General features: G+C 41.0%; 1 protein-coding gene and 1 long non-coding RNA gene across 3 annotated transcripts in view; one reads left to right on the top strand and one right to left on the bottom strand.

Moving 5' to 3' along the window:
- The window catches only part of LOC122981832, a 28,691-nt gene extending 16,062 nt beyond the window's left edge, over nt 1–12,629 (top strand). The window contains exons 3-4 of one of the 2 annotated variants that reach the window (XR_006403328.1): nt 12,005–12,041; nt 12,566–12,629. This is a non-coding gene — a long non-coding RNA (uncharacterized LOC122981832). Of the gene's footprint in view, nt 1–12,004; nt 12,280–12,565 lie in introns of those variants that run through there. The other variant, XR_006403327.1, reaches the window with a different exon arrangement.
- LOC122981774 overlaps nt 1–25,442 on the bottom strand; it is a 299,214-nt gene that overhangs the window by 56,715 nt on the left and 217,057 nt on the right. The gene's annotated exons all lie outside the window — the stretch shown is intronic.

Below are 25,442 nucleotides of genomic sequence, written 5' to 3'. Positions count from 1 at the left end.
CCACAGACTGAGAGACACTGACAGTATTGGACTTGTAACAGAGTTCCCATTCACATTCATAACCTGCGTAATTTCCATGTCTCCATAAGACGTTACCAGAAGCTGGACAGACTATTTCAGGTAGTTGAAACATACATCCATGCAAGCAGCAGCAGCATGACATGTATTAATCTGGAGTAACTTAATGCGGCTCCAATACGGCTGAAAGTGATCAGGAAATGATCAAATAAAGGAAATACTTGAAAGTACAAACAGAGAGACAGGAGAGAAACTAAACCTCAAACTACAGAGATTCAAGTTGGCGAGATGTTACCCGAGGAAGTTGTTTGGAGGTGGGTTAGGCATGCTTTGACCCAACTCCGGAGATGGTCCAACTCTGGCGCCACTCAGCACAACTAGGCACGGTAAAACTGGTAATGGAAACAGAAATCACCACGGCATGGTCACACTGGGTGCAGCTAAAAGTGCCTAAAAGAAAAACGTATGTGGAACATGTGATGTCAGCCTGAAGCCTGGCGCTGATGGTCTGGTGGAGGTGGGGTTGATAGATGCCAGTTATGTCGTGGAGGAAGACAAAGTGTTTGTAGTGCTGAAGCTGGCTGATCGACTAGACCTGACCCAGGATGAGCAAGGTCAGTTAGCAGCTCTGCTGCGCAAGTGGGAGGAAGGATTTCTTTGCCCACAAGGAAGACTTTTGGGGTTGAAACACTGCGTAGGCTACTCAACAGGTGATGCAGCCCCCTTATCCAAAAGTGATAACCCCAAGGTGGCGTTGTCGGCATTTAAAATTTTAGGCTATGCTATATATATATGCACCGTACTGGTTGCTGAAAGCGAGTCCAATTCAGAAAATATGAACCACAACAGAAACGTCTTAAAAATGTTATTACAAAAAACCAAAGCAACCAAAAATTCCCAGTCTGTGTCCAATCATCAACTTTATGATTACAGACTACAGCTGACTATAAATACAGTAGGTCTGTTTTTACTGCATGTCTGATGAACCTGGATGTCCGGCCAAAAGAAGCGCCCCCTGTTTAGAGAAAACACGATTTTAAATGGAACATAATTTTTTAATCTGAGGACAGAATATGCATGGAGCTTATATTTGGTATATAGGCTCAGAGACAGAGTGATTAAACATAATCTCTGATCTGTTCTTTAGGTCTCCTAGGTCTCACTGTGTGCACATCAGAGTGAAAACTGATGGAGCAACGACCTTTGTATTGATCACATGACAGTCAGTCTCACAATGGTGAAGAAACTGCAGGATCCAAAAGATTTGTAATTTATAGTGTTAGACAAGTTAGTTTAGTATTAGCGACAGGTTGATTTGAAACTGGAGTCACACAGTCAGACAAACATATAAATAGAAACATGTGGGTGTTATTTACCTCTGACCCTGGTTGTCCACCTGGTGTTCCTGCTCCCTGCTAAGAATCATATACAGTTAGTGACAGTTTCATTTAAAACAAAAATGAACTGTTGCAAACATAACATCTTGCAGGATAAATAAAAAAAACATTAATATAATAAACACTAATATTTATTATTTTATTTTAATATAACACCATAATTCAAGGCTGCAGCAGATTTATACTTTGTCATTAAGAGCAAAACAGCCTCTGCTGGTGAGACACTGACACTCAGAGAATCTTAAAAAATACAGATGAAAATGACAAAGAAAGTCAAATAGAAAGCTCAAGATGAAGCAAACAGGTGTTGATAATTTACCTGGGCTCCTGCTGCTCCTGCTGCTCCTGCTGCTCCTGCTGCCCCTGCTGCTTGTTGAGGAGTTTCAGGTTTCATCAGCTCCTCAGCAACATCAAAACACTCGTTCAACTTTTTCTCATCCAAATAGACTGACTTTTTCAGTCAAGTCGTCTTTAATTTGTCTCCTAAAACTCTGTTTCAGTACATTTTTCTCTCCTCTTTTTGCAAACGAGAGGCAAAAATCTTTCTCATTGATTCACCATTCTCAGATTTGAAAAGTCATCCTGAAGTCAATGATAACCTCATACGTTCAACAACACAACTTGCACTAAAGAGTTCAGGCATCCCTGTTCAGCACAGACCTTTAATGGGGCATTTGAAGTGACATATTACTTGTGCCAGCAGTTGTTTACATGCTGAAATGTCCATGTGGCTTGATGTATGTGAGGAAGACAAAACGACAATTGTAAATTCAGATTTCAGAACATAAAAACACTATTAGAGACACGATCTAACTTCTTTAGCACAACATTTTCTACAGCACAGACACAATTTCTGGTCTTCACTATCAAGGCTTTGAGAAAGTGAACAGCAATAAGTGAGGTGGCTTCTGGATCTGCTGCTTTTGAAATGTGAAGCATTTTGGAAAAATAGATTAAACACACCACATAGACTGCAGTGACTTGAGGAGTTTCCTTACAAGCTCAATCTAACTGTTATTATTAAGCTTTCATACAATTTATTGGAAATGAAACTGGAATTTGGAGGATTTGTTTTGATTTAACCACAAGATGATGCCACAGTGTGTAAAGCAATCCCAGGTAGCGCTACAGGTGACAAGTCTCTTATTTGTCTCTTAACTGTGTCCACGTTTCCCTCACTTGCATCTTTTCCTTTCATCTTAGCCCCTCCCACCGCCGGTGCATGGAGAGACACAAGGAAACCATGTGAGGAGAGAGGAATTAGAGAAATTAGGCTTTAGGTCCTTTATTGAAAAGGTCATCCTTTATTCAAGGGCATCATACTGTTAGGTGTTCTTAGAATATGTGAGGGGGACACTCAAATTCCTGAAAGTCATTGTCAGCATGAGTGCAGGGTGGGAAAATAAAGACTCTTCAGTCAAGATCTCTGTGTGCCACAAATGAAAGTTTATTGAAGCTCCAAGGGAAGATGGAAAAGCATCACTCTACACATCAAAGTTGGCTTTCAGTTCTCCCAACTCTGGGTTGGGAGCTGTATCAATAAAAGCCTTTTGCCCAGAGATGCCCCTACATCACCGGTTACTCCTTACTTGGACATTAAAGATAAGATGTTTCAACCACGAGGTATTACCTTGAAACTCTTGCACCAATCAAAACTGTTACTTTCTGAAGGGCTCACTCCTCATGCCTAAACCAAACCAACCAAACCAACAAAGGCAACGAGTACTAGCCAATCAGAGGCAGAGAAGGGTGGGTCTTGACTTTTCCATCCTAGGAAAAAAAATTGGCCACATTCTACGGCTTGGTGAAACTAAAATTGGGGTTGAAAGGGACAAGATTCACCACTGTGGAAGAAATGCAGGAGGCTCTGAACACACTGACAAAAGATAACTACACAAAATGTCTCTAGGAATGGGAGAAGAGATGTGTGTCACATCTCACGGAGACTTTGAAGGGGATAAGGGGGAATAATACTGAATAATTTATAATGAGAAATATGGCTGTTATTGACTGTGACCCCAAAACAAAACACCTGAACTGTCATGACCCCTCCTCTGTGACATCTGCCTGCCTGCTGTGAGTGTGTTTTATTTTCAGCCTTTTTAGTATGAGTGCTGTGTACTTGATGTATTTTGGTTTTATCTGTCTGTTAGTTCCCTTTACCCCCTTGCTCTCTCTCTCTCTCTCTCTCTCTTTCTCTGCACACCTGCCCATCATCTGGAATCAATACACCTATCAAGTCATCACCATTTCCGTACAAGAACCCTGCACTGACAGCCAGTCCCAACAGGACTGTTGTTTCATTCACAGCCTGCCAGCCAGCTGTGAGCTGTGAAGGTGTTTCTATCATAAAGCCTTAGGAAATTGCAAATTATTTTAACAATTTTTTCATTAACAAAATTGAACGATTAAGAGCTAGCATGGCTCCACCGCATAGCTCTCTGTCATATGCTTTGATTAAGAACAATATTATAAAGGAGAAGCAGTGCACATTTGAGTTCAAACAAGTACATGTAGATATGGTTAAAAACACCTTTCTAATGATATATCTCCAGGTATTGACAATATGGATAGCAAACTACTCAAAGCTGCAGCCAGTGTTATGACCCTTGGTCATTATTGTGTTTTTTGCCCCTGCTGGCCATCTGTATTTCTATTTTGACAATAACTGCTCTCTCTCTTCCTTACCCTTCTAGTGTGTGCATGTCTGATTACGTGCAGGTGGTGCTCCCTGATTGGCCTGGGTGCCGGGACAGCTGATTGGCCAGAACGGATGATTTAAACACCAGCTGATGCCGGCTCCCGCTCTCTCGCTCTTTCTCCCATGTCCAACAATGGAGGCCCATTCTACTAGTCGTGTGTGTGTGTGTGTGTGTGTGTGTGTGTGTGTGTGTGTGTGTGTGTGTGTGTGTGTGTGTGTGTGTGTGTGTGTGTGTGTGTGTGTGTGTGTGTGTGTGTCAGTCATGTATAGGAGTGGTAAAGTGCTGCAGATTCAATGTTGTACATTGTAAATATTTGCACAAACTGAGGTAGCAGTTTAATTCGCAGGAGTGAGAGGCCCTTTTTTTGTGTGAACCTTTTTTCTCCTGTTTTTCTTGAGGAGAGTTAGGTTATGCCTTGTCTTTTGTTTCTATTTTTGTTTTTTGATAGGGAAGTTTAGGGTGGGGGTTTAGTTTAGTTTCGGTTGTTGTTTTTGGCATTGCTCAGCTCCGAAGTTCTGCAAAATAAACTGCCACAGTGAACTTTGATGGTTGTCGGGCTGACCGTTCTTGGGCCTGGGAAGAGCGGGGGCTCTAAACATGTTATGTCCAGGTTTCCCCTAGACTAGGGACGTAACACCAGATATTTATCTATCCCTATATGTCATATTTTTAACAGATGTTTGACAAGCTCTGTGCCCTGCACTATGGAAAGAATCTAAAGTCATATAATTGCCAAAAGATAAAGTGGGCTGCATTCTGTTGGGCCAATTAGTCTACTCAGCAAAATATTGGAGAGGATCATTTACAACATGCATACACAGCTGGTCACTAAACTAACTCTGCTATAGTTCACATGACCTCAGGATTCCCTCTGTCAAGCCTCCTCCCGGAGTCCTCTCCCCAACCTCAGCCCAAACACCACCCAGCCACCATCTCACCATCCCTGCCTGTCTCAATAAAACACTTGTTTTTTTCACCTTGCCTGCTTGTCTAGCATCTGAATGTGGGTTCAGCCTTAATACATGACAGTAAGCATATCCAAGCATAGCCAGACTCTGCGGGACATAATGGACAGCCTCCGCAAGCTCTGCAGGAACGTGTCCAGCATCCAGAATAGACTAAACCCGTATGCTAGCTCCACTCCCAGTCCACTGATCCCAGCTGCTCCAACTCCACCGTCTGTTAGGGAACCACAGGTTTCCTCTCCTAAATGGTATGATGGAAATTTGAGATTATGTCAATAATTCCTAATTCAAAGTGATCTTGTTTTCCAACAGCAGCAGTCTTACTCCACGATAAAATGCTTTCCTCATGGGCCTCCTCTGGGGAAACGCCCTGACCTGTGCGACAGCAGTGTGGGAGAAGCAGTCCTCCAGTCACCACGTCTTACTCTGCCTTCACTTTAGAGATTTGTAAGGTGACTGACCATCCAGTAGGGGTTAGGGATGCTTCCAAGAGACTTTCCTCCCTCTACCAAGGTCTCCAGAGTGTTGCAGAATACGCCATGGAGTTCCGAAAGGTGTCAGCAGAAAGTGGAGGGAATGAGGAGTCACTCCAACCTGTATTTTTCCCTTGTCTGATTTAATTAAAGACAAATTAGTATCTTATCCTGAACCTGCTGAACTTGTTGATTTGAATTCCTTTGCCATTTGTGTGGATAACCGCCTCCATGAGCAGAAAAGAGAGAAGCAAGCGCTGCTTCCCCAGTGATTCTCCCTCTCAGTGAACTTTTTGTGGTCAGTGTGTGAAACAGACAGCGTTTTTATACACAGAAAAGTCACTAGTTTGTACGAAGAGGACAAAAAATACAGATCTTCAGATTCAGAACTTGTTTCTGTTCGTTTCTGCTGACTGCAAACTTCAAACTTATTTCTGATGACTGCAAACTTCAAACTTCTTGTTTCCGCTTACTTCAAACTTCAAACTTATTTCTGATGACTGCAAACTTCAAACTTGTTGTTTCCGCTGACTTCAAACTTGAAACTTATTTCTGATGACTGTAAACTTCAAACTTGTTGTTTCCGCTGACTTCAAACTTCAAACTTATTTCTGATGACTGCAAACTTGAAACTTGTTGTTTCCGCTTACTTCAAACTTCAGGAAAGTTCAGGAAAGTTTGCAGTCAGCAGTTGTGATAAAGTCTCAGTGACAGCCAAGATATCTGTCACTGAACTAACTTTTTTTTCTGAACAAAGGCTTAACTGAACATTTTCTGATTGCTTCCTTCAATTAGTTTGATTTATGAATAAAAATATATATAATATTAAAAATATATCGGTAACAGTTGTCTTGAATACCCTCCCCATATTTATTATTTATAAACTGTATATAGATATTTGATAAATGGTTATAACTCTTGTTGGCACCCAGACATGTTTGCTGCTGTATAAATGGATAATGAATGACAACATAGTAAAACTCAGTTATAATAATATAAAATATGTCTTCATAGGAGAAGTTATAATAAATACTGAGACTTAATAAAATGTCTTTATACCTCATAACTATATATTTTTTTGTTACCAATTGTTTTTATTGCCAAAGAAAAAACATAACAGAATTTGTTACAATAACAACACAAAATAACAAAGTAAAATAACATATAATAACATAATATATACATAATATATCCCACTATAACGTGAAGGGGGCAACAGATTTGAAACATTCCAGTAAAGTCCATACTAATAATGATCTGTCACAACACAATTGACAATAGAGCAGACAATTTTAGGGATTCTTCAAGCAATTAAGATAAACTACAGTTGCGTTCATTTTCTCAAATGAGCAGACTGAATACATATCTTCATAATTCATGATAATAAACTGTTAGACCGATACCATTCAACTTAACAGTTAGGAGATTGCTTGAACATTTACTGCGGTAATGCTTATTCAATTAGTTTGCTGAAAAATCCATTATTGGACTGGATGTTTGAGATACTTATCACCCTATAGCTAACAAAGGGTAATCCCTCCCTCCCTCCCACCCATGTGGCGCCCAGTTCCCTCACAGATGTCAGACAATGAGTGGATGCCTCTATTACTCCATTGAGGAAATGAAAACGGGGTACCTCCTGTAAGAAGAGCATAATTATGAAAAATGGGACTGTGATTATGTCACTTTAACTGAGAGTGAGTTGCTTTTTCTACAAAGTGCCAAGTTGTTAAAAGGAAAGACATAATAGGGCCCAGCTTGGATTTGAAGAGTTTAGGAGACAGGCTTGAATATGTTGGGTCTTGTAAGCGATGTGGGGAGGCAAGGTTTTCCTCAAGAGCCCGCCATGAGACTGATGCATTGGGGTCTAACCAGATTGATAACGGGCGCAACACAAAAGACCAAAAATACAACCTGAAGTTGGGGACAGTTAGTCCTTCCTGTCTACCACGTTGCAGAGTTGTCAATTTTAGGCGAGGATGCTTGCCCTTCCAAATAAATTTAGAGATGAGACTGTGAATCTTGTCCCAGTATCCCTTAAGGATTTAAAATGCCCTGAAAGTTTTTAGTTGTAATTAAATATAGGGATGGAAAAATATCCACTCCCAGATATTTGAAGGACTTCACCACTGGAATGTGTGAAGGTATAGTTGAGGGGTCAAAAAATGAATTTAATGGAAGTAATGATGACTTAGACCAGTTAATCTCATATTCTGACAAATAATGATATGTGGCGAGATGTGTTACAAAAAATAATAAGAGAAATCAATGGATGCTACCTTATCTTTTGAGCTAATGGCTCAAGTGAAAGGGCAAATAATAAAGGTGATAGAACGCAAAATGTTCCCTGTAATGACCATAGCTGAGGGATTAGCATATAACGATTTTATCATCTTAATGAAATTTGGACCCAAGTGGAATCTGTCAAGTACATACCATAAATATTCCCACTCTAGGCGATCAAAAGCCTGTTTAGCATCTAAAGAAAGGACTGCACAAGATGAGGGAATGTCCTGAGAGAAGTTGATCACATGGAGTAATCTACGTATGTTATCTGCCACTTGATGGGTTTTAATAAAACCAGACTGATCATGATGGTTTGGTCATATGTGTTTCAAGTCTGATGGCTAACACTTTAGCATATATTTTAATTTCGGCATTCAAAATTGACAAGGGCTTTTAATTGTTACAAAGAGTGGCGTCTTTGTTTGGTTTTAAAAGAACAGTGAGAACGGCAGAGTTAGTATCACTATTAAAAAATCCTCTATCAACAGAAGTAGTGATCATCTGTAACATAAATTTACCTAAGCGATCCCAAAACACCAGGTAAACTTCAGGAGGAATACCATCCCAACCTGGTGATTTGCCCTTTTTCATTAGTTGTGTGGCATTTTCGAGTTCCTCAAGGGAAATAGGGGCCTGTAGTTGATCAGACTCCTCCTGATTTAAGGTCAGGAGATTTAGGTTCTGAAAAAAAAATATCACATCTATCTCTGTCTAGGGTAACTTCCGAAGAGTACAACCTTGCATAAAAATTTCTAAATTCACTATTTATTTCCTCGGGTTTGGAAAAAATATCATACGAGTGACTAAACTTGATAGCGGAAATAGTAGAGAATTTGTCATCATATCTCAATCTCTGAGCAAGAAGATGAAAATAATAATTTCTTCTAGTTTTATGAATGAGAAATTCGGCTCTACGTCTAAGAAGAGAATCTAATTCTATGCGTCTTACCTGAATATCTTGGTCTCTAATCTCACAAAATGTTAACTGTTGTTGCTTTTCCATTCAAAAAGCTTTGATTCCAATTCATGAATTTTACTAAATCGAGTTTTATTAAGATGAGAAGCAAAAGATATGGTAATGTTCCTAATGCACCCCCTTAATGCGTACCAAAATATCCGAGGATCATCCACAGTACCAGCGTTCTCAGACATAAATTTGTCAAGTTCACACCTGAAATATTTACAATAATCAGTATTTTTTGAAAGAGTGATGTTGAATCGCCAGCGCGATGCTTTACCGGGTGAATTTCATAAAATAAATTTAACCAATAGGATAGAATAGTCAGACAAAGGAGAGGGAAGCATTGTTGCATCATATATTTCAGAGATTCCTGAGGAGATAAAAATATAGTCAACGCGTGAGTAGGATCTCTGTCTATTGGAGAAAAAGCTATACTGCCTAGCTGAAGGGTTAACCACTATATATGCATCTAGGAAATTAAATTCTGATATCATATGTGACAAAGAGGTTGAAGCTGATATTTGAGAATGAGAACGATGATCCTGTAAGACTGAGCAATCTAAATTAGGATCTAAGGCAGCATTCATATCGCCTCCTAAGATTAAAGCAAAATCCTGGAGTTCTGAAAGTATCCCACATAGGTTATGAAAAAATTCGTGGTCAAATTTGTTAGGGGCGTAAACAGATAACTATATATTAAATGTTTATATGGTTCTCATGAATTGGGTAAAGTGATTATCCTTATGTTCAGTCAGCAGCTTCATCATGAAACCACTGATCTACACACATTAATATTACACTCGTTGTGTTCATATATATTATACTGTGTGTATATATTTATTTAATCTTCATTGTTGGATATCTCCTGGGATATTATACAGTATGTAAAGATTTGTATGAGGTCAATATATTGTGCTGTGAGATGCTGGTGTGTTTATATACTGGAATGTTTGGTTTGTTGGTGTTTAATGTGTCTGAATAATTCTACAGAGGTCATATGGGTCATATAATGGGGTCAAAAATAGAATTATTCATTAATGTACCCTTAAACACCATCATCATCATCATCATCATCATCATCATCATCATTTGGCAAACACGGACAGAGAGAGAAAGAGAGAGAGAGAGAGAGAGAGAGAGAGAGAGAGAGACAGAGAGAGAGAGAAGGAGGAAGAGGAAGGAATGTTAATTTAAATAATCGTCAGCTTCCTCATTGATCAGACAGACATATAGAGGCAGTTCTCTGACAGTTTGATGATTTTCTGCATCAGGATCAAACTCAGAATGAATATCCACCATGTTCTGTTCTTCTGCTTCTTATCAGGTGAGGACTGATTACCTGACTGTGTCTGTAAAGCTGCAGCACAAACTGCTTCTGGACATTCATTGTGTTCATTTTAACAAATGTCAGATTTGTATCACACAAGTTTTCATGTTGCTGTCATGTTAATTAGTTTTCCTGTCGTTCTCTAAATTATTCTGTTACTAATTACAACATCTCTATAATCTAAACATATGAACCATCCATCATGAATATTTGTTGCTCATTAATGTGTTTGATATTAGAAAGTATGAAAGAAAAACATTGAAAAACAGACGTTACACAGAGACACTGTGACTACAACTGCAGCTACAAGTAGAACAACAGCAACTGCTGTACAGTCAGTGAAAACTTTGCTAATGGCTGCCTCTGTATCATCTCTGCTTCTCTGTGAACTGATGGATTAGCCCTCATTAATCTGCAGTCTGTTTACAGTAAGTCTACAATACACAAAGTATTGATCATCAGTATTCACTGTTCATCTTTCCAACAGCACTGCAGGATGGAAACACTGGACTCGTCAATGCAATAAACCTTTATGCTGGAGCTGAAGGAGGACGTGGTTCACTGAGTTGCTACTTGACTTCATCTGGAAGCACCAAGTTCTTCTGTAAAGGAGAATGTAAAGAAGAAGACATTCTCATTAAAACAGAAGATGTCACAGCTCAGAGTGGTAGATACAGCATCAGATATAAAGACGAATCTTCTGGAAGAAGAATTGTGACTGTGACCTTCACACAGCTGACCAAGTCAGACTCAGGACGGTACAGATGTGGTTTGGGTGGATCTTCGGTCCCAGATGATTACTGTGACTTTGACATCACAGTTACAGATGGTGAGTTTCTACTGAAAGTCATAAAACCTGATATATTTACTATGTTCATCCCATTTAATGATTCTGAAGCTTAAGAATAAATGAAGTCGGATTGAATTTAATTAAATTGTTGAAGAATGTGAGACGTTTATGATATATTGACTCAGTGTATCAATGTTGGATGAAATCATTACTCCAGCAGTCAGACTGGTTGAACTGGGCAGCTCCCAGTGTGACTCTGTGCATCTGTGTAAATGTGAAGCACGAAATATTGTGATCAGACTGCAGCATCTTACAAGAAGTACAGACAGTAACTGTTGATTGTTCATCTTTTCAGCTGCAACGTTGGGTCAAAACACTCGTCTCTCCCATGCAGAAACTGTGGGAGAAAATATCACAAGAGGATGCCTCGATACTGTCAATGTAACCAGGAAGTTCTTCTGTAAGGATGAATGCAAAAAAGATGAAGACATCCTGGTTGAAACAGAAGAGAACAGAGCTCAGAATGGCAGATACAGCATTGAATATACACAAGGATCTGTATTTGGACTGTATGTGACCATCACACAGCTGAAGAAGTCAGACACAGGATGGTACAGGTGTGGTTACGGCAGAGCTTTGTCTCCAGATTCATCCTACACGTTCTCGATCATTGTTGTCGATGGTGAGTTTTATATTTAATTTTCTGTCCACATTCTGTTCAATGAATAAAAATTGTTAAATGGTTTAAATTATGAAAATTTGTCGTATTTTTATTTAAAAATGCATGAAAGGGTTAAAATAAAAAAAGAATGAATTTTGGGGGTGACCTGATAGCTGAGTGGTTATCACATGGACACTAACGCCCTGAGCAGCGAGTCCTCAGTTTGATTCCCAGCTGGCTGAACTGTCTGCTGCATGTCATCCCTCTACTCCCCACATGTCCTGTCTCTCTCCACTATCACTATCAAATAAGGGCATAAAATGTCCAAAAATCATCTTAAAACAAAAGAAATCTGAATACAAAATTTAAAGAGTTGATGGAAATGACATGACAGAAACAAATATCTTATTTTTTCGGGTTACAGCCAGAAGTTGATTTGTGACAACAAGAGGAGTGCTGAGGTTGGCAGAGTCATACTAGTTGTCCAACCTGGGACCTTTTCTATATTTCTATTAACATTAGGTAACATAGAGAAGAACGGTTCCTCAGGTTCCTTAATGTTCAAGACATCATACTCTAAAATGTTTCTAAAGATGAAACTCATTTGTAGAGTCACAAAGTAATCTGATGTAAAATGTGTTGCCTTTATAATGTTAGTTTTTAAATTTACAACAATCAGTTTGTATGATTTTTAAAAACCTTTTCAGACATTTGTGCCTTTATGTTTAATGTCAGAAAACCAACCTGTGGATGTTATTTTCTTACTCTTCTGTAATCAAAAATCAAATAACAAGACTTAATAATAATAGAACAAACTCACATAAATAATCTTAATCATTTACTTCATTAACATATTTAATGCTGCGTGTTTCTTGTGTATGTGATGGATGCTGTCAATATGATCTTTCTGTCTAGAGCAGCATCTCATTTCTCTGCATTATTGATTCAGTATCTGATTGTTTCAATGTGTTTTCATTGTTCACAGCTCCAACCACTTCAAAACCAAACCGGACTCTCCGACCTTTTCCAACATCAGTCCCATCAGCCTCCACATCAACAACAACACAGAGTTTAATCTCCAGTTCAGGAAGCTTCACACCTTCATCATCTTTCCCTGAAACCACAGAGCAGTTTACAGGTACAGGACAGTTCATGTCTGTCCATCTGTCCATCACTGTCTCTCTGCAACAAAACGTCCTCTTAAAACAGTCAAATTCAGCATAACAACGTTGTCTAATAAGAATAACAAGATGGTCCAACATGTGTTTCTGCACATAAGACAGTACAGCACCTAGAAGAAAACATTTCACATTCAATTTTACAATAAATTTCCTTGTTATCTTCACTTCTAATGTTTAAACACATCCTACGTTTCTAATGATGTAAGATAATTAAACATTCAGACCAAAGTCTGAGATGTTTTTTCAACAGGAAGATCTCATTTATGATAAAGGTTTCCTGTGTAGTTTTCTTGTAAACAAGGTTATATTTATATTCAGTGTTACTCACCAAAACATGCTGAGTGTATCCTTTAGGTCCAACATAAGTGTTGAATATGTTTCCTCAATCATAAAATATTTGCAAAGCTGATTATTTAAAGTATTTTAAATCTTGCATTGCTTGCAGTCTTCTTCTCTCCTGCTTTTGTTGGTGCATTGCTGTGTTTCTGGGCAGGTTCCTGCATCCTGTAGATCAGTGGGATGATGTGAAACCACTGGCAGGATTGTGTATCACGTCAACCACATGTGCACAATGTAGATCCACATGTAAAAACAAGCTACTTATAGTCAAAAACTCCACAGGGAACCTTTAAGCTACTAATACAAGACAAAAGATCCCAGTCTTTTAAACTACTACATATCTCTCCCTTTCTTCCTTCCCAACCAGACTCCTATGTCCCTCAACCAAGTTACTTCTTGCCTCCGGCTATAATCGTGCCTGTGGTTGTTGTGCTGTTGGCTGTTGTTCTGCTGCTCCTCTACAAACTGAAGACGAGGAGGAACTCTGGTTTGAACACCAGAGGAACCTCAGACAGCAGAAACATGGTGGTGAATTTCTATAACAATGTATGTCTCATTCAATTCAATTCAAAAATACTTTATTCATCCCTCAAGGGGGAAGCACATTTGCAAACAAGTACACATATACAATTCATTCACACACATTTAAAAATCTACAAAATACAAATATGACAATGTCAGAAAGAGTTTAAACACACAAGGAATAATGGCAGTGGCCCTTGTTAACATGTTAACTCTTACTGTTGGCAGACATTTTATTTTTGCAGTTAGGAACAAACAATCTCATGGCTGCAACTACTTCACTACTGTGTACAAAGTATAATTAAATAAAATCATAATTATTGTTAATAGACCTCTGGCCTGCCGAGTTGTTATCACTAAAATATCAACAAACAATTGAAGAACACAATATCTGGGCTGTTACCGTGGTTACTGCTATATTTTAGGTTTGATGTCATTCCTGTTTTATTTTCAGTTATCTTTCAGCAATGAGAACCGTCCTTCTGTCAGCAATGAGAACTGTCCTCCAGTCTCCTCGTGTGAAGACAACATCTACCAGAGCCTGGATCCAGACAGCAGCGATCCGGACCAAAACTACTCTGCACTCGCAGCAAACAAATGATGATGTTTGGATTTGGATCTGGATTCTGTACTGTGCAGGTTAACATGTGCTGCAAGATTCCAGTTTTTTCCACTTTCTTTCTTCTTTTTGTTTAATCAGCAGATATTATCTATAAACATGCTATTTTTCACCTCTATGCTGATGATACACAACTGATCATGTTTCTTCTTACTTGCTTATTCTGAAATGTTCATTCTGTCTTCAAAAATGTAGATGTTATTTGATATTGTTCTTCTACCCTTTGAGCCAAATCTGTCTCCTAGAAAATGTTCATATTTGACTAAATTGCATATTACAGTGCATTTAAAAAGTATACAGACTCTTTTTTCACATTTTGTTATGTTGCAGCCTGATGCTAAAATCATTTAACCCTCCTATTGTGTTAGGGTCAAATTTAACTGGTTTTCATGTTTAGATGTGTGAAACATACTTTTAATTTTTCTGATCAAAACAAGGCTTCATTACATCTTCTACAATGGCCTACTGAATATGTTACGCCCCTGAAATGGGGAGAAATAATCACAAGAGTGATACGGTAACGTTTCTTCAGTGAGAGCGTTTACTCGAATGAATAATTGAACATATACACAATCTACAAATAAACATAGGCTACCCTGCTTAACAGGCTGGTTACAGTAGCATACATACCCTATTCAAGTTACACAAATATACAGTATTTCTTTGAGACATAATTCCTATTCTCTCTACTGTTACTGGTAAATAATATACTGCTGTAACTCAGTAACCTCTCATAACCTTATAAAAGTTACTAAATAGACAATATAGAAAAACTGTGTAAAATACATTTACATATGTAGACAACTGGATTCACAAAATGGCGGAAGCAATTGGCGTAGTTACGGGTTGAACTCTGCTAACAAGCGGGAGCTAGCTCGCCAGACACTTTACCATACTCGGCAAACTTTACTTTAACTCACTTGAAATGTTACACATACATTCACTTGACACTCAAACATATTAGAAAATTTATTACAACCACCTTAATAGTGTCAAATGTCGACAACATACCTGAAACGGGGAGAAATAATCACAAGAGTGATACGGTAATGTTTCTTCAGTGAGAGCGTTTACTCGAATGAAGAAAACACCGCGAGTTCCCCTGGATACGTGGGTGGAGACAAAAGCAATTGATCTCACGCTAGTAGATTAAGACTACTTTGCGGATCACTGATAATACCATTATAGCTGAACCTCTGACAATAAAGGATGAAATGAACAATTCATCCAATTAATTAAAGACATTTTAAAATTTTAACCTCTTTTGACATAATGAATTCCTACTTTTTTTTAACCCATTTTAAACACATCTTATAAATTGTTTCTCATGACTATGATCTTTTTAACCTTATCACAGCATTTTAAGTGTACTGTCCTTTTTAAGCTTGTATGGCCCTTTTAGTGCATCATTCTTTTAACTTATCACATACTCCCCTACAAAATAAATGTCGTCCCGACATTAAACCAATTAATTAAACAATTTTCTCTCCTTTTCTTTTTTCAATCTCTCATGAGCTTGGCAATGAAGGGCTCCTGTGAGTTGGTACACAAACAAAGGTCACAGTCTGATGACTCAACAGTCCATAATCACAGGGCTACAGTCCATATCCGGTGACTGGCCAATGCATAAACTGTCTATCAGCAGTTTTTCAACAGTCCATTAGTTTTGCATGGCAATGATACACAGTCTGCAAATTGTCCATGACAATAGTTTTTGAAACAGTCCATGAATAGTCCATGGCAACGGTCTGTGTGAACAGTCTATGTATTGTCCATGGTGTTCGTCAAACTTAGTCAAGTCTGTAGGCTCATGGTTTGCTGGAGTCCATACATGAAGGGGGGCTGGAAGTAGTATGGCTGAAGGGGTGGTAGCCATGGGACCAGTCCTGATGCATGGTAGACAGGTAACATCTGAGTTGCTGGCTGGATGCTGTAGCAAGAGGGAATGCCAAGCTGATCGTAGGTCATACGTCTCGGTGGGTGTCTCTCTCTTTGTGGCAGCTGGTAGGATGGCTCCTCAGGTTCAGCAGCACTTGACGAGGGAGAGGCATGTGGTGAGTGTTCATCAGGCAAATTTCCAACAGGTAAGTCTATTTCCTCACCAGGCAGGTTTTCAGCAGGTGTGCTAGACTCCTCCAGCTGATCTTCCCCAGGAGACTGTGCTTGTGGTGCAACAGGAGCTGGCATTTCAATTCTCTCTTCCACTGGTGGGTGCCTGTGTTCAAGCGCCATCCTCGATTCACCCAAGGTTTCCTTTCTTTCTGCAGGCACTGTGGGGGCTCGGAGTGGCTCATAATGGAGTTCATACTCATCCCCGCTGTCCTCATCAGATTCCTGAGTTTGAGATGCAGGCTGGTGTTTCTTTTTCTGTGTCCCTTTTCCATTTTGTTAACTCTGGTGATGTCTCGAAAGGTAAGTGATCACAGGGCATTAGCAAGTTTCTGTGCAGAACTCTGGAGCATCCCTTACCCCTTTCTGGTCTCACTTCATAAATTGGCAGGTTAGACCCCATTCGTCTCACTACTGTGTGAACTGTGTCCTCCCAATAGTTCCGGAGTTTGCCTGGTCCTCCCCTGGGTGTCAAGTTTTTGATCAGGACGCGCTCACCGGGTTGTAGTGCTGAACTCCTTACTTTTGTGTCATAGTACCTTTTACTCCTTTCAGCAGCCTTTTGAGCATTTCTGTTAGCAATGGCATAGGCTTCCTCCATACCTTGTTTCCATTTCTCCACATAGTCTCGCTGGTCACTGGAGCCTGATTCTGTGTGCAGTCCAAAGAGCATATCAACTGGAAGCCTGGGTGATCTCCCGTACAAAAGATAGTATGGCGAGTAGCCTGTCACTTCACAACGTGTACACTTGTAAGCATACACCAGTTTGTTCAAGGACTCCTTCCAGTTTGATTTCTGTGCATCAGTCAGTGTCTTGAGCATCTGTAACAATGTCCTGTTCATACGTTCCACTTGACCGTTCCCCATCGGGTGATAGGGCGTTGTCCTGGACCCAGCCACTCCGCTGAGTTTCTGTAACTGACTGAACAACCGATTCTCAAATTCTCCCCCTTGGTCGTGGTGGATGCGAGAGGGGAAGCCAAACTTCAGGGCGAAGTCATTGAAGATTAAGTTGGCAGCAGTTTTCCCTGACTTTGATGTGGTGGCGTATGCTTGAGCAAAACGCATGAAATGATCAACAAGGACAAGGATGTACTCATATCCGCCTTTGCATCGGTCAAGATGGAGGAAGTCAACGCATATCAACTCAAATGGCTGTGTTGTCACAATATTTGTCAAGGGAGCTCTTGTGTCATGGCAGGGTTTTTTTTTTGTTTTAGACAAGAGCAGGCTTTAGTCACATAGTGCTTGATGTCTGATTGCATGTATGGCCAGAAGAAACGGTCACGTACTAGGGATACTGTGCGATCAGCGCCTTGGTGACCCATGTTATTGTGCAACTCTTCCAACACCTTTCCTTTGTATCTTTCTGGCAAGACCAGTTGCTCATGGGCAGTGGTAGTTCTGTACAGAACGCAATCATCATCTATTGTCAATTTGTCCCATTCCCTGAACAAGCATTTCGTCTTTGGACTGAGCTCTCTCAGCTCCTTAACTGGTGGCTTGGAACCTGACAGTTTGCACTCTAGTTCAGGACAGATAACTGGATCAGACTCTTGTGCTTCTCATAGCTGTTCTTTTGGTATGGGGCTGATAGATGCAGTGGCTGGCTCACTTTCAGCTGAAACTGACATGGATATAGCTGTGAGTGACCAAGTTGCAGGGGACTCTTTCTGTACCTCAACAGCTTGGATGGCAGCAGTGATGGTGTTAGGTAGCAGTTCCTCACAATATTCTCTCATTAGTGACTCTACATCCAGCGGCATTCTCAACAAAGCATCCGCATCACTGTTCTCCTTCCCTGGTCTGTACTTGATTGTAAAGTGGAAATCAGCCAACTCTGCAACCCACCTGGAAGTGGTTGCGTTCAGCTTTGCAGTCGACAGGATGTAGGTGAGCGGGTTGTTATCACTATACACAGTGAAAGTTGGAGCATAGTACAGATAATCGCGGAACTTGTCAGTGATTGCCCATTTTAAAGCCAGGAATTCTAGCTTGCCTGCATGGAGGTGATAGTTCTTTTCAGCTGCCGTTAACGAACGAGAGCCATAAGCAATGACTCTAAGCTTGCCATCTTGATGTTGATACAGTACTGCTCCCAAACCTTGGTGTGATGCATCAGTGTGTACAATGAATGGCTGAGTGAAATCAGGGAAACCCAACACTGGTGGATGGAGCAGGCAGTCAATCAAATGTTCAAGTACCTGTTGGTGCTGATCTGTCCACTTGATCAGTTTATTTGAGGGCACAACATGACTCACTTTCTTTAGCCTTGTTTTTATTTCTCTGCTGTTGACAGAGACTTCATCTGTGTCTGTTTTTAGGAGCTCATATAGACAGCTGGCTTTTCGTGAAAAGTCTTTGATGTACTGCCTGTAGTAGGTGAGTAAACCAAGCATTTTCCTGAGTTGGCCCACAGTCTGAGGTCTGATATCTTTTAGTGCTCTAACAGCTTCGAAGTCGGCTGGATCAACTTTACTGCCCTCTGCAGATACTATTCTGCCCAGATAGCGGACCTCAGGCTTGAATAGATCACACTTACTTGGCTTGAGTTTGATGCCGTGCTCTCTGAGGCGTTGCAGCACTTTTTGTACATCATTCACATGGTTGTCAAAGGTTTTACTGAAAACCAGTGTGTCGTCCAGATAAGGAATGCAGATGTTATCCCAAAGCCCTTCCAAACACTCCTCCATACAACGTTGGAAGGCCGCTGGGGCGTTCATGAGGCCGAAGGGGATGCGAATCCACTCATAAAGTCCCCATGGGGTAACAAAAGCTGTCAGTGGTCTGCTTTCTTCCGACATAAACCCCTGGTGGTAAGCTTTCCCCTGATCTAAGAGAGAAAACCAGGATTTTCCACCTAAACTGTTCATGATGTCTTGGACCCGAGGGATAGGCTGACGATCAGGATGGGTCTTCCTGTTCAGGTCTCTGTAATCTATGCACAGCCGAAGGGTGCCATCTTTTTTCCGCACACACACAATGGGTGAGGAGTATGAGGAGTTTGACTTCCTGACCCAGCCTTGTGCTATTAGGTCGTGGAGGTAACCCTTCATTTCCTGGTACAGGGGGCTAGGGACTGATATATATGTGCGTTTGACAGGTTCAGTGTCTTTGAGGGAAATGGTCATATGCAACTTTTCAATACAGCCGATATCACTGTCTGACTTTGAGAAGGAATGACACTCTTCTCACAGGATCCCACTGTTCACTGGCACTACTTGTGGGCTTCATTCTGGTGTGACTCACTGTGGCTGGTGTTGCAACTTTCTCAAATACCTGGGCGGGCAGGACTGTCATAATGGTTTGTACTGTGCCAATTAATGTGCGCCCTGGCAAAACAATGTCATGGTCAGTTGGGTTAGAAACATCAATTGTGATGACTGGGAATACACCTTTCCTGACTCTGACTAGTGTGTCATAAAACTCAAGACCATCTGGCCATTGTGGGTTCAGGTCTGGCTGAAACAGCATGGTCATGTCCTCTTTGAAGGGCTGTGTAGCTACACGACAGTTGATTTGGATGCTGCTGTGTTTTGAAACTGCAACCTCCTCTTTCTTCGTTTTTACTGCATACTCATCTTCTTGCTCTGCGCTAACAGCCTGTATGAAAGCTCTCACTTTGTTTCTTTTGAGGCTTGGGAAAGCTTTCCTCACTGTGTGATACCGTTTAGTCTTTTCAGTCTTTGTCAGGATGTGCTCAATAACATTGAAACCTATGATGGGATGAGACAGGTGCCAGCCTTTCATTATAAGCACTGGAATGATCAGTTCTTCTGCTTGGTCAGTTTCAGAGGCTAGCCGGAAAACTGTTTCAATCCATCCAAGTACGGCATTTCAGTTCCGTTTGCGACAGTCAATGTCAAGTCATCATGTGAGTCAAGGATCTCTGAAACATCTCTCAGCCTTGTGGCTGGGAAGTACCGACACCTGAGAACCTGTGTCCCATAGAGCTTGCAGGTGGTGGCCATTTAGGTAACATTCAACAAGACACTGCCTGCCAACTAGCGAGGTGACTTTGCGGGGGTGGCCAACTCGAGGTAGGAGGGGCGGAGTATCAGCAATTTTCCCTTTGCAGGAAGCCTTTCCACCGGCGCTTGGCAGGTGAGTGCATTTTCCTTTATGCTCAGCCCAGTTTTGGTTTTGACATGTTTTGGAACAGTACAGTGTCTCTTTGCAGGATGAACATCGTTTCAATTTGTCAGGTGAGTCTGCACTGCCACAATTTGCACATTTGTGGGACTCTTTGCTAGTCACGGTTAGCACCCGTCCCGTGGTGGTAAACATTCCCTGTTTAAAGGAGCCTCCCTGGATGGTCTGATTCCTCTGATTTTGCATCCAGCCTGAAAATGTTCTCCACTTCCACATTGGTAGCAGTGCATGCAGCGTTCATTCGCTCCTGTCTGCTGGCAGACAAAACATCTCCGTGGAGCACGGACAGAGTGATTGGTGTACTGATTCGGTCCATACTGTGGCCGCATTGGAGCAGATGTTTGAGGCTGGTTGTAGCTGCTGTAATACTGCTGCGGTGAAACAGATGGCTGAGGGTCCCTATCAATCAATCAATCAATCAATTTTTATTTATATAGCGCCATATCACAACAGAAGTCATCTCAAGGCACTTTTCACATAGAGCAGGTCAAGACCGTACTCTTTAATATACAGAGACCCAACAATTCCCCCATGAGCAAGCACTTGGTGACAGCGGTAAGGAAAAACTCCCCTTTAACGGGTAGAAACCTCAAGCAGACCCCGGCGGCCATCTGCCGGGGTCTGCTTGAGGCGGCCATCTGCTTTGACCGGTTGGGTTGAGAGAGAGAAAGAGAGAGGGAAAGGGGGAGGGGGGACAGAAGAAAAAAAAATCACAACAACAACAACAACAAGCACGAGCAGCAACAGCCAGGGAAGGATGCCATCAGGACTGTGAAGGACCGCGAAGGTTCGGCCCGGGACTTAGCTTTTCCTGTGAGATGAGAAAGCACAAAAAACTCCGGGGAAGAAGCAAAGTTAGTGACATGCATTGATGTTACATGAATGCATACAGATGGAGAGGAGGAGGAGGAGAGAGGAGCTCAGTGCATCATGGGAAGTCCCCCAGCAGTCTAGGCCTATAGCAGCATAACTAAGGGCTGATCCAAGGCGAGCCTGGTCGGCCCTAACTATAAGCTTTATCAAAAAGGAAAGTTTTAAGCCTACTCTTAAACATAGAGAGGGTGTCTGCACCCCGGACTGAATCCGGTAGATGGTTCCATAGAAGAGGAGCCTGATAGCTGAAGGCTCTGCCTCCCATTCTACTTTTAGAGACTGTAGGGACCACCAGTAAGCCTGCATACTGGGAGCGCAGTGTTCTAGTGGGATAATACGGTATTATGAGCTCTTCAAGATATGATGGTGCCTGACCATTAAGGGCTTTGTAAGTTAGGAGAAGGATTTTAAATTCTATTCTAAATTTAACAGGAAGCCAATGTAGTGAGAAATGTGGTCTCTTTTTCTAGTTTTAGTCAATACACGTGCAGCTGCATTCTGGACCAGCTGGAGAGTCTTTAGAGACTTGTTAGGGCAGCCTGATAATAAGGAATTGCAATAATCCAGCCTAGAAGTAACAAATGCGTGAACTAGTTTTTCTGCATCTTTTAGGGACAGGATGTGCCTGATTTTTGTGATATTACGTAAGTGAAAAAAGGCAGTCCTTGAGATTTGATTTATGTGGGAGTTAAAGGACATATCCTGATCAAAGATAACTCCCAGATTCCTTACGGTGGTGCTGGAGGCCAGGGTAATGCCATCCAGAGTAGCTTTATCATTAGATAATGTGTTTCTAAGGTGTTTAGGGCCAAGCACAATAACTTCAGTTTTATCTGAATTTAGTAGTAGAAAATTGCAGGTCATCCAGGTCTTTATGTTGTTAAGGCATGTTTGGAGTTTGTTTAACTGATTGGGTTCATCTGGCTTCACTGATAAATATAATTGGGTGTCATCTGCGTAACAATGAAAATTTATGGAGTGTTTCCTAATAATATTACCTAAAGGAAGCATATATAAGGTGAATAGAATTGGTCCAAGTACAGAACCTTGTGGAACTCCGTGTCTAACTTTTGCCTTCACGGAGGATTCATCATTCACATGTACAAACTGAAATCGGTCTGATAAATAGGACTTAAACCAGCTTAATGCAGTTCCTTTAATGCCAATTAAATGTTCCAGTCTCTGCAAAAGGATTTGATGGTCAATTGTGTCGAATGCAGCACTAAGATCTAACAGGACAAGTATAGAGACAAATCCTTTGTCCGATGCAGTTAGGAGGTCATTTGTGACTTTCACCAGTGCTGTCTCTGTGCTATGATGCACTCTAAATCCTGACTGAAAATCCTCAAATAAACTATTGTTATGTAGAAAGTCACATAACTGATTAGAGACTGCTTTCTCAAGGATCTTAGAGAGAAATGGAAGGTTAGATATAGGTCTATAATTGGCTAAAACACCTGAATCAAGAGTAGGCTTCTTAAGAAGAGGTTTAATTACAGCTACTTTAAAAGACTGTGGTACATAGCCTGTTACTAAAGACAAATTGATCATATCTAGTAAAGAAGTGCTCACTAAGGGTAAGGCTTCCTTAAGCAGCCTAGTTGGGATGGGATCTAAGAGACAGGTTGATGGTTTAGCTGAACAGATCATTGAAGTTAGTTCAGACAAGTCTACTGGAGAAAAACAGTCCAAATATATGTCAGGATTTACTGCCGTTACCAAGGTTCCTGTGTTTGGGGAGAGAACGGTGCCTGTTGAGGGCAGGAGGTGGTTAATTTTGTCTCTAATAGTTAGAATTTTATCATTAAAGAAGCTCATAAAGTCGTTACTACTGAGAGCTATAGGAATACATGGATCAGTAGAGTTATGACTCTTTGTCAGCCTGGCCAAAGTGCTGAAAAGGAACCTAGGGCAGTTTTTATTCTCTTCTATTAATGCTGAGTAATAGGCGGCTCTGGCATTACAGAGGGCCTTCCTATATGTTTTAAGACTATCTTGCCAGACTAAGCGAGATTCTTCTACTTTGGTGGAACGCCAAATCCTTTCCAGTTTTCGCGATGTTTGCTTTAATTTGCGGGTTTGGGAGTTATACCATGGAGCTAACCTCTTATGTTTTATTATCTTCTTTTTTAAGGGGGCGATGGAGTCGAGTGTTTGTCTTAGTGAGCCTGCAGCACTATCAATAAGATTATCAATTTGGGAGGGACTGAAGTTAACATAAGAGTCCTCTGTAGTATTGAGACATGGCAGTGAATTCAGTACTGACGGAATTGCTTCCTTAAATTTATATACAACACTATCAGAGAGACATCTAGTGAGGACATTTTTGTCTAGTGGTGTGTAATCCAGTAATAGGAATTCAGAAGTTATTAAAAAATGATCTGATAAAATAGGATTTTGTGGAAAAATTATTAAATGTTCAATTTCAATCCCATAAGCCAGAACAAGGTCTAGGGTGTGGTTAAGACGGTGAGTGGGATTATTTACACACTGAGAGAAGCCAATTGAGTCTAATAATGAGGTAAATGCAGTGCTGAGACTGTCATTATCAACGTCCACATGAATATTAAAATCACCTACTATAATTACTTTATCTGTACTAAGGACTAAATACGACAAAAACTCTGAGAATTCAGGTAGGAATTCAGAGTACGGGCCAGGAGGACGATACACTATAACAAATAGAACTGGCTGTAAAGTTTTCCAGGTTGGCTGAGAGAGACTAAGAACAAGGCTTTCGAATGAGTTATAATTAAATTTAGGTCTAGGGTTGACGACCAGGCTTGAGCTGAAAATGGCCGCAACTCCTCCTCCTCGGCCAGTGCCCCGAGGAATATGAGTATTAATATGACTGGGGGGAGTGGATTCATTTAGGCTGACATATTCTTCATGACACAGCCAGGTTTCAGTGAGACAAAATAAATCAATATGATGATCTGAAATTAAATCGTTTACTAAAACGGCTTTAGATGAAAGAGATCTAATGTTCAAGAGTCCACATTTAATTATCTTATTTTGTTGTACTATTGCAGTAGTGGTTTTAATTTTTACTAGATTTTCATGAATGACTCTTCTTTTGTTTACTTTGGATTTAATTGATTTATGTGGTCGGGGGACAGACACAGTCTCTATGTGGTTTTGGGTGGGTAACTGCTCTAATGGAAGCGCAGAGAAGCATGTAGGACTGCAGCTCTGCCTCCTGGTCTCAACTCTGGGTTGTCATGGTTTTGGTTTACTAATAAACTCAGCCATATTTCTGGATATGAGAGCAGCTCCATCCAAAGTGGGATGTATGCCGTCTCTCCTAATCAGACCAGGTCTTCCCCAGAAAGTCTGCCAATTATCGATGAAGCCCACATCGTTTGCTGGACACCACCTCGACAACCAGCGGTTGAATTGTGACATGTGGCTATACATGTCATCACTGGTCAGATTAGGCAGCGGTCCAGAGAAAATTACGGAGTCCGACATAGTTTTTGCAAATGTACACACCGACTCAACATTAATCTTGGTGATCTCCGATTGGCGTAATCGGGAGTCATTACCGCCGACATGGATGACAATCGTACCATATTTACGTTTATTCTTAGCCAGCAGTTTTAAATTTGACTCAATGTCGCCCGCTCTGGCCCCAGGAATACATTTAACTATAGCTGCTGGTGTCGCTAACTTCACGTTTCTGACTATGGAGCTGCCAATAATCAGAGTTTGTTTCTCAGCGGGTGTGTTGCTGAGTGGGGAGAACCTGTTAGAAACATGAACTGGTTGGTGGTGAACCGTGGGCTTCTGCTTAGGGCTATGCTTCCTTCGGACAGTCACCCAGCCGCCCTGGCTTCCCGGCTGCTCGGGAGCTGCCGGGGGAGTGGGAGCTACACTAGGTCGGCCCGCACCGGATACTAGGGGCTGGCTAACTATATTAGCAGCTGATTGTTTTTCCATGGTGCGGAGCCGCGCTTCCAATTCACTAAGCCTTGCCTCCAGTGCTGCAAATAAACTACACTTATTACACTTACCACTATCACTAAAGGAGGCAGAGGAATAACTAAACATTTGACACACCGAGCAA

This window comes from Thunnus albacares, chromosome 5, assembly GCF_914725855.1.
Source record: "Thunnus albacares chromosome 5, fThuAlb1.1, whole genome shotgun sequence".
Lineage (NCBI taxonomy): Eukaryota > Metazoa > Chordata > Actinopteri > Scombriformes > Scombridae > Thunnus > Thunnus albacares.
The sequence above is the reverse complement of the archived record's forward strand: the minus strand, read 5'-3'. Positions and strand labels throughout refer to the sequence as shown.